Consider the following 10,476-nt stretch of genomic DNA (forward strand, 5'->3'; position numbering starts at 1 on the left):
CACATCTCCAAACACTTGGAAATCAAAATGCTGCACAGCCAAAAAAAAGTGCCATTTTATGCAGCAAATCAACAGGCTCAGCTGGGCTAATATTTGAAACCAATCTGTCTGCTCACAACAGCAGAGAGTGCTGTGTCGTTAGCAGCAGCTTCTATCTGGAAAGGCAGAGTTAATTTTCACATTGCTGTGACAAGCACGAAGCAAAAACGGTGATGTTTCAGCTACTCCAGTGTTCCTCTCTATTGCCAAAGGATGCACTTAAAAAACAAACAAAAACAAACCCCAAAACCAAATGAACAACACCAAAAAAAAAAAGGCCCTGATGCAGTAAAGTTGCCATGGCAGCAAAATCCAATATAAAATCTTTGCTGCTGCATAAGAAGAGAGCAGTGGTTAGAAACACAATTATGATTATTTCATTAATAAATTAGAAGTAAATACTTTTTGGGGTAAAGAAATAAAACATTTCAGAGAGTAGGTATAGGAGAAGGGAGAAGAGAGATTCAATTTGTCCAGAGTCACTGGGGGACTGCAAAGAAGAAATGAGCTATAGAAGTTCTACCAGGTAACGATTCCTGCTGAGGAAGGCAACCTGGGAAAGAGGTTATAAAGGAAGACTTGAGAAAATGTGTCAGAAGAGTATATCTGGCAAATCATTGGGAACAGGAGAAGACAGACATTTCAGATATAATGCTTGTGTGAGGAGATAGTGTGCATTTTTGCTTTCTTGCATCCATTTCTTATGAAACTTCTTGCAGCTGTGTTGTCTGCCTCTTCTGCTACCAGGGATGATTTCAGGGTAATAGATTCAGGATAAGCATTCCTCATATGGCAATGTTAAATCATAAACCAGGATTCTGGATGCTTTAACTAATGTCCCCAGCATGTTCTCCAGCATATCTAAAGGCATAAGATGTGCTAATTTACAAGCTGTGTGACCAATTCAGAGCTTGTATTACAGGAGTAGCCAGGGCTGAAGTGTTTCCCAAGGAGCAATGAAGCCGAGTGAGAGAAAACAAACCTGAAAGCCAAGGGCTTGGAACAAAGTCCACACAAGAAACTTCCACCAACCCTCTGCTGTTTTATGTATTCTCCCCAAGGAACAGTCCCTCTACAAATGTCACCCACACATCAGACAAGAACAGAAGATTTAAAATAACTTATTTCCCTGGAAAAATGTTCTGGAGTTCTGGAAGCACAGGTGGGTTCTGGAGTCCCCAAGATAAACGTTTCCAAATACCCATCTGACATTCAGGTGTGCCAAACTCCCATGCAGGCATCAGCATGAACATGTTTTAATTCTAGAAAATTTAGTCTAGAAACTTTCCAAAGGCCTGGAGCCAAAAACCACAACAATTATGGAGAAAAATGTTCTAGCAAATCAAAGACAGTTGCTAACAGGGAAGAATACATGGTTTTATGAGATTTCTTTTACAAGATCTTCTTTTACAAGATTTGCTGCTTCTAGAAAGTTTGCTGCTTCAAAGATTTGTCTTAGCCAAATAAAGGTTTACCTTGCTTAGACAAAGCTCATTTTGGAGTCAGGGACAAAAATGGGAAGCTAGAGCCAGCCTCTAGACTCACATTTGTGTTTTACCATTAGTTTCTACTAAAGAGCACGTAGCTTTCCTTAATGGGTGGGTTTGTGCCTGTTTCTTAAATTATCTGGGCTGGAATTTTTAGTTACAGCAACTGTATGGGAACTGGGGATGACAGCACGAGCATTTAGCTGGATGGCTTCTGTCAATACCCCAGATATGTGATTAGTGAGTCACACATGCATTTTTCATTAGGAAATCAAAGCCAAGAGTACATCAAGGGCCTGGTAGGCAAAGTAAAGCAAACATGTTTTACTTCAGTCATGTGCTAGATAAAATTTTCATTGCTAAAGGAAAGAACAGAAGAGACAGGATGTCGCTAGCAAAAGCTTCAAGTCTCTGTATGTACTTTACAAAGAGAAGAGACTACTGTCTAGGCCTAATACCAAGTATTTCTCCCTATGGATACACTGGAACCTGCCTGTCTTGTACCGTGTGACTCAGATGCTGCACAGTTCTCACTGGCTTCTCTCCTCCCAGAACAGGAGTCCTCATGGCCAGTAGGAAGAGTCCTACAAGGAACAGCTATTTAGCTAGATGGACCAGATTCCCAGCTGGTGATGGATAGCTGGAAATCTTCCCCAAGGACTTTCCATCCGCATTATGTTTGGAGAAGTTACTTGGGCAGAAAGAATCAGGGCCGCCCAGTAACTCCAGCAAGGACCTCTTGGCAGCTTTTTCCACCACCCAGCTCAGGGACTGGCATCCAAATTGGGAGCTGAATGTTGCTCTTTTCTTTCCTGGGGTTCATTCCAAGACAGAAGAGTCAATTCAAGCTCTTTGATGTTGGGAGGACCATATATCCATTTATTGTTTTCTGAGAACTCATGATCCTTAGCACCTCCCTTTGGACTGCAGGATGAGAAGAACTGAGGGTGAGAGGTGAGCCCTGATTTAACTGCCTCGCATCCAGCCATGGCGTAGGCTTACTCCTGATATGGATGGGCTTTAGCTCACCCTTTGGGTACTGTTAAGGAGAAGTCATCTCCAGCCTGAAGTAATTTGGATTCACAGCCTTTTGGAGAATAAAAGGAAGAGGTTCACCACACAACAAAGAAGTCTGTGTGTGCCGATGAACAAATAATTGTGTTTGCTTTCAAGAGAGCTAAAAAAAGGTGGGGAACTTCCCTATTTCTTGTGGTTTTGTTTCTGATACCCATACTTCCTTGGGTGACTAGAGTTATTAGTTACTCACTTCCTCCTCTTCCACTTGTACCTAAGAAAAGGAGGTGGTTTTGCTATTAGATGTGAGGTGCTTTATTCCCTCAATTTTCACAGCTCTCATAGCAATACTTTGTTTTCTATCCTCAAATTTAAAACATGTAATTCCCAGCTACGTCTCTATGACTAAAGTAAACACTCTGGTTCAGGGTGTGTTCTCAGCAGTTAACGCCTCTGTCCTACTCTTCATTATGTGCTTGTTAATTTAGTCTTGCACTCTTCTGCATTCATGTTTTGGCACTATATGCCCCAAATGGCAGACGAACCTTCCTGGTAAGTGGTGGGATGCCCCATAACCCCTCTCTAGAGCCTTTTAATATCTAGATTATCACCTGACCAAGACTTAAAATTTCAGTTTGCTCATTAGCTCTGGAAGGCCCTTGTAAAACAAAACCATTCAGTAATTAGGGGATGGACACAAAATTGCAATGGTCTGTATTGCTACGGCTGAAAGAACTGCTGTTTGCTATCTGAGTCATGATGACTGGCCATGTGGGACCTCCCAGACGGTTTTACTCAAGAAATAAAATGCATCTCTTCAACCACCTTCAGGGAGGAACTGGGCACACTGTGTCCAGGATGGTGCAGAAGTCAGAGTAGGAGGTTTCAGCTGAGGAAAGCTGGTATAGAATTCCCCTTTACTGGGGGAGATTCACACAACTCTCCCCAAAGAAATTAGGTTCTCACAACAATGAATAGAAAACTGCTTAAAAATTAAAACACACAATACAGTCAGTAAAGAAAGAACACTGCAACAAAGATAAAACATAAAGAATTCATAGAGGACAGCATTACACAATCTTTGACCATATACTTAGTAAATGAGAATGAAAACAAATGATTATATTCCAGAGCTCTAAATATTACCTTGGAGTTCACTATGAAAGTGCTAGACTGTGAAGGATGAAATCTGAACCAAGTTTGGAAACTAACTCCCAAAAGACACCTGAAAAATAGATGAAAATGTCAATGTGAATCCAGTACTAAAAGCATCATCTTAGAGTAGAGCCCTTCTTTTACCTTCTTGTTTTTATAGAATTGTCTTAATTTGCATAAAGCTAACATATATAACTTTTATCTTAACCTGTGTAAAGCAGAGAGTGCTGCTGGCTGTTAATAGGCAGACCGATTTGCTGACCTTTCCCCAAAGGACATCACAATACATTCCTCATTTCCAATTTTTTCTTTGATAGTTTCCAGTAATCTGACTTCCAACTTAGTCTTAAGTCTTCTACCTTTCTTGCATACTAATTTCAGTTACTTTAATGTGGTCTCATACTGTTTAATATACTAAGCCCTAAACTGAGTTATTTAATTGAACAATACAAATAGGGAGTATCAGACTCAGCATGCATGGCCAATCTCTGTATAATCGAAGTAAATCCGACACTTTTGGGACACCTCCTACCTCCCTAGCATGTATGGCCATCTGTGATGCTCTGGGAAGTGTCAGACTAATTATGCATCTACTACAGAAATATCCAGATTTCTACACCTAAGGTCAGTTGTTCTGGTTATGCCCAGGCAAGTGTTAAAAAAAGAAAAATCTTCAAATTCTACCCAGGTAGCTTTTCTGGATAGGAAAAGAGGATCAGGAAACCTTGACAAATGGTAACTTTATCTTTGTGGGATTCTCTTTCCAGCTGCTACTTCAAAATCTTTACCTGTGTCACCACTGGAAATGCATTTACTAAAAGCAGTCTCCAGACCCGGATCTAGCTATGATGAGAGGTCAAAAGGGGAGCACAGCCACAGAGTCCTGCTGAGTCCTGCTGGTGATTTACCACCCTGGAACAGAAGCTCTGCCTGCATCTGTGCCTTTGCAGGTCTATGGCAGGGCAAAGCCTCCCTTTATTTTCTTCAAAATGAGGAAATAGGGAGTAGAAATTCAGATGTAGTCATTCAAGTTTGCTCAATGCTCAGGAATGGTTTTTAACAATTACTTTGTTACACCTGCCCGACCTACACCAAAGTGCCTACAACACAGTGACCTGCACCCCTGCCCACCCGAGCACCCTTGGGACTCTCAAAGGCACTGAGGTTTACAAAGTCTAAGGGAAGCACATGGGAACAGAGAGGAAATCTGTGTTTCTGTGAACAGCTGATCCCAAGTCGGTCTCAGCAGTAGACAATATCAGATTGGGCTCTTCTCTGAACCTCCTTCCTTGGAGTCCTGAAGAGTTATGGGAAGGTATTTCTGCCATCACAAGCAATTGAATTAATAGATCTTTGACTTCAGATCTTATTTGGCAGGAGACAAACATTGAGATCCTTCCCAAGAGAGTGTGTGTCTCCCCAGCAGAAGTGTTGCCACAATACCAGTTTTAACAACCCAAAGGCTACTAACTCAGGCTGCAGATTGGCTCAGTTCATGAATGGACCCAGGCTCAGAAAAGCTGAAATGCGGTATAAAGCCATATTCAGTGATCTTTACCAACCGTGTTCCAGATAGGATAATGCTTAGGATACCCAGCCTAGGTGTCATGGTTTAACCCGACAGGCAGCTAAACACCATACAGCTGTTCACTCACTCCCCCCCCAGTGGGATGGGGGAGAGAATTGGGGAAAAAAAAAGTAAGAAAGATTCATGAGTTGAGATAAAGACAGTTTAATAGGACAGAAAAGGAAAGGAAAATAATAATGATAAAAAATATACAAAATAAGTGATGCATAATGCAATTACTCACCACCCACTGACTGATACCCAGCACATCCCCAAGCAGCAGCCCCCCAGCCAACTCCCCTCAGTTTATATACTGAGCATGACGTCATATGGTATGGAATAGCCCTTTGGCCAGTCTGGGTCAGCTGTCCTGGCTATGCTCCCTCCCAGCTTCTTGTGCACCTGGCAGAGCATGGGAAGCTGAAAAGTCCTTGACTAGTGTAAGCACTACTTAGCAAGAACCAAAACATCAGTGTGTTATCAACATTATTCTCATCCTAAATCCAAAACACAGCACTATACCAGCTACTAGGAAGAAAAATCAACTCTATCCCAGCCAAAACTAGGACACTAGGATAATGCCTTATCCAGGCTACTCATTTCCCAGAGCCAAGGCAACCCTGATGAGGAGGACTGCCACAAAAGAAAATATGAGATACAACTTGTTGTAGTTAAGAGGATTCCTGAAAGAAAACTGATAGGAAAGCTGCAAATGGCTCCTTTGTGGTTCCCCTCCACCATCTGTTCCCACTGAGCCTGGGCACAGCTGAGAATTTAGCCCAAAGAATTACTCAAATTAATGGCATGTAAGTTTTTTAAACAAAGCAATCTCCGTTTACTGGAAAAGCAGAGTTGGTCTGTGAGTTTCCCTCCTGCAGACAGCTTTAGAGGTAAATACTGTGATTATATTTTTAGAAAGAATGCAAAATATCAGGATAAAATGGGGGCAGTGAAATGCCATATGTTCTTCACCCACCACAGGCAAACTAGAATTTGACTTTTAAAAAAGGTTTACTCTTCTTCATTTGCATGACTGTCATTGACATATATCTAAAATTGAATAGAATTAAATGACAGGATTTTATAAGCTCATTTTTTTTTTTTTTTTTATTAAATGGACAGAAAGTCATTGGAAGCATGGAACAAGACTACCCATTTAGAAGTAACATGGGAAGACAGCGCGTGTTAATACACCATCCCAAGAAGTTTAATCTGTTGCAGAAATTATTTTTTTAGAAGTCTTCCTTAGTGATGAAAACAATCCCGAATGATACAACACTGAACTGTCTTATTTCCTCGCAGGGAGGGGGCAATTCAGAAAAACACTACAGAGTAAAAATGCTGGAGGGAGGGGATACATGAAAATAACAGAAAAGTTAATATATAAATACGTAAATAAGAGGTAGTAGATGACCACAGGGGGAGCATAAAGATGAGGCAGGGAAGGAGGACACTCAGAAAGGCCAACTTCAGCCTGGCCAAACTGATTTCCCAAGGTGCCCTGAGCACCAGGCAGTCTCTTAAGGCTGTTTCTGAACAAGGAGTTTATTTGATTAACCCGATTACCTTCAGAAGGAGCCTATTTCCCTCCACTGTCTGTAGAGGGAATCTAAGGAGATTAGGTTGCTGGGCTGAAGTTGGCTTTTGCGAATACTCCTCACAGACACTCAAGATTTTAAAAGAGAAAGGGAGAAGACTGCACAGAGGTCTTTCTGGGGAAATGGAAGATAACTAAAGCCCTCAGTGCTCTGTAATCTGTTGGGGCACAGTGTCTCTGGGTTGTAGCTGGCCTTTTCAGGTGCAAATGTACTTTTGTGAGGTAAGTTAACTTGCATGTGTGATAGCTTTGTTTCTTCCATTCTAGAAAAGATGAAAACACTGACTGATGAGGCGAGGATCTGAATCCAGCCCTCAAATTCCTGGTTTCAAATCTCTTCTGCAATGGGTTCAGCCCAGCACATTTGTCAGCCTGGGGAGCAAACCCCAGGAAGGAGCACTCCTTGTTCCCCACGCTTGTCCTCTTTTCCGAAGTATCAGCTACTGTTCATTACCAGGGACAGGACATAGGGCCATGTGGATATGTTGCTGATGCAGAATAGCAGTTACATTCCAATATTTTGGATGTAGGGCTTTTTTGATGAGATGTTGAAGAATGAATTCCCATGTGCTATGTGGGAATTAAAGCTCCTTTTGCACTTTCCATTGGAGTTAAGACTCTGGCCTGGTGTCAAAACATCCCTTCCTCTTTGATACATACTATGCCACTAAGTAGATGCTTTTTGCTTTAGTCTGCTGTAAACTTCAGGGTGTGCTTGGAGGTAATCCTGCTATTGCCACTGTAAATTCAGATACTTAAAAAGATATTTTTTATAGTGCTATTCTCTTTCTTTGTGTATTTTAATACACTAGAGAGCATGGAGGTGCTGTCCCAATTTTCCCCTCACCCTAGATTTAGACCAATGTAATCTCGTGGGCTGTACTTTTGACCTATGCAGCTGAGATTAGATGCAATGTAAAGGAATGATGTGGAAACAGCTGTAGAGTGAAACATGAGAGCTCTTCTGCAAGGGATCCCACACCAGAATAGCCTTTGTAGTGAAACTACTAATGAAACCTAATCTCTGAGTTTTCTTTTTTTCAGGCAGAAGGTGATAAAATCCAAAAGACAGCTCATTCCTTGAGTTTGAGACTGAAACTAGGGAAATTAATTTATTTCTGAATTAAAACAGTCACTCCATTTTATTTTAATAAATGCTGTCTTATGACTCCATGTACCTCTCTTTCTTTTTCCTTTAGTTTTCCTAGGTCTGGGTTTAGAGCAAGGTAAATAAAGTGAAGTATTATAACAAAAAGAGGGGGGGATATGAAAAGTGCTTATCATTAGTGTTTGAAGGAGCTATTGATTTTCATGTCCTCTGGTCTATTGAAGTTTGTAAAGTATGTTTTATTTTTGGCAAAAATATCTCCATAAAGTCTTCGCTGTATGCAAATTGTCACCTGGGTTACCATTTGTCATTTAAATTGCTGGGTAGTCCTGCTGCATTGCCACAGGCAGTTCACAATATTTGCATTGTTCTGTATCTGCATAAAAGTTAAGCCTTTAAAAGTAACCTAGATACCTGGTAAACCTGGTGTTTATTTACAGCTCTGATTATACAGTGTCCAAAGATGACATTCCAGGGAGGCCGCAGCTGTAATACTTTAATTGACACGGGGCAGAGGACTTCAGCAGTCAGGTTTTAGAGGATTGCTAAAAATGCTCTAAAAATTTAGAGGATTTTTAGAGGATTATTTCAATGGAGAGCCTGTTTTATGTAATTTTCCTTGTATGTCTCCTGCCATAAGTAAAATTCAGCATCTCAATGCTTTGTTTAGATTTTACTTAACACTGAGTTTTCTTATGAGCATGTATGGATACAACACGGGCATTTTGCAGATGAGTAAGAAACAGTGCAATGGATGATTTAAACAAAGTGAGAACTCGATCAAAGAACAGGCAAGAGTGGGCAGTCTTTGCAGTGATGCAAAAAAGACACCATTACCCTGAAATGAAAAAAATCAGCGGGAACCCAGTTAGTGGCTCTCAGTTCAAGCCGTTCATCACACGCCAAAGGAAGAGCTGTGCAGGAGATACTCTGGTCACACACAGGCTGCCAGCAGTATGCAAAGTGGTGGGGATACACCGTGGGAGAAACCCAAGGATGTGGCTACGGCCGCCAGCGGACGCATCCCCGCTGCTGCTCATGCTGCTGCCACCCTGTGCAGGTACGAAGAGCCGAAAAGTGGGTGCTCGTCACCTGCACGGACACAGGTGCTTCAATAGCACCTGATGCTCTGGGGCATTGCTCCCAGCACCACAGCCCTGTGGCGGCAGCCGCCCCGGGCCAGGGCCAGGGCCAGGGCCTGGTTGCCCCGGCTGGGAGGGACACGCCCCCCGCCGCTCGCCCGCCTGCGGAGGCAAAGGGAACGGCGCCCCCTGGCGGCCGGGACCGCGCCGCCGCGCCCCGATTGGCCGCCCCTTCCTCCGGCCACCGCCCCGCCTCCTCCAGGAACGCCCCTCACGGCCAATAGGAGGAGGGCGCGCTTGTGACTGATAGTGGTTATCCCCAGTGAGGACGGGCGCAGCGGGGAGGCGGTGCCCCAGAAATGGTCGGTGGCGGGTATAGGTGGGGTCAATTACGTGTGCCGGATACTGTTGTCTGTACTGCTGCCGTTGTTGCGGGCTCCTCTCCGCCGCAGCCCCCCTGAGGAGGAGCCCTTGGGAAGCGGTGCTGCCGCGGGCTCCTGGGGCAGACGGGAGGCGGCCGGAGCTATGTTAGGCAGTGGGGCTAAGGCGGCCAAGCCCTCCTTCGTGTCCTACATCAGCCTAGAGGTGCAGGGCGGGCGGGGCGCTGTGAGGGAAGTGGGCCGCGGGAGGTGCGGGCTGTGGAGAGGAGGGCGGAGGAGCTGTCAGGCTGCCGCAGCCCTGGCCCGCTGGGTGGCGGGGAGCCCTCCGCGCCCCGGCGCGGGCCCGGATGGGTGTCTCGTTAGGGCCGCGGGTAGCCGTCGTGCGCAGCTGAGCGGGAGTGGCAGGCGGGGAGCGCTGGCCCAGCCCGCCCGCCGGACTAGCCCTGCGCTGGCTCCTCCTGTGCTGCCGTTCCCCTCGATTCGGTGCTTGCCCCTCTCTCGGGTTTTGCTACGGGAGTTTTCCGCGGGGAGTTCTGAAGAGCTTCGTGGTGTGCCTTTGGGCCAGGGACGGGAGTTTGGCTGGAGTAGAGATAATGCGAGTGTTAGGTGTGCTGTTTTGGGGATTGCATGTCTGGTGTCTTGAGGATGCTTCCCTGAGAACGAGGGGGAAGCATCTTAATGCTTCTTGAGAAAGCTTAAAAAATGTAGTTGGCTAGTTAATTCGAAGCTGATTATTTTTCTGGAGCTTAACTTGAATTGCTTTTTGTAAGCAATGAACAGATATCAGGCTGTCATCGTGACTATTCAGCTTGTAAGATGGGACTTTCCGAACCTGCTTCTTTTCTTAGTGTGCCTTAAGATCACTCTCAATGTGTGCTCTGTCTTTGCAAGCTCCTTATTTTCAGTTCTGTTGCTGTAAAGCCCTGGGTCTCTTTCCTTAACAGCTCAGTGTTGAACTCATGAGTATGTGTATCTTTCATATTGTTCTTCCTGTTATCCTTTTGCTTATTTATTGAAATTTCTGTTGGTAGTTTGATTGAAGTGGCT

This window comes from Platalea leucorodia (assembly GCF_965183815.1).
Source record: "Platalea leucorodia genome assembly, chromosome: W".
In the NCBI taxonomy this organism is placed as follows: domain Eukaryota; kingdom Metazoa; phylum Chordata; class Aves; order Pelecaniformes; family Threskiornithidae; genus Platalea; species Platalea leucorodia.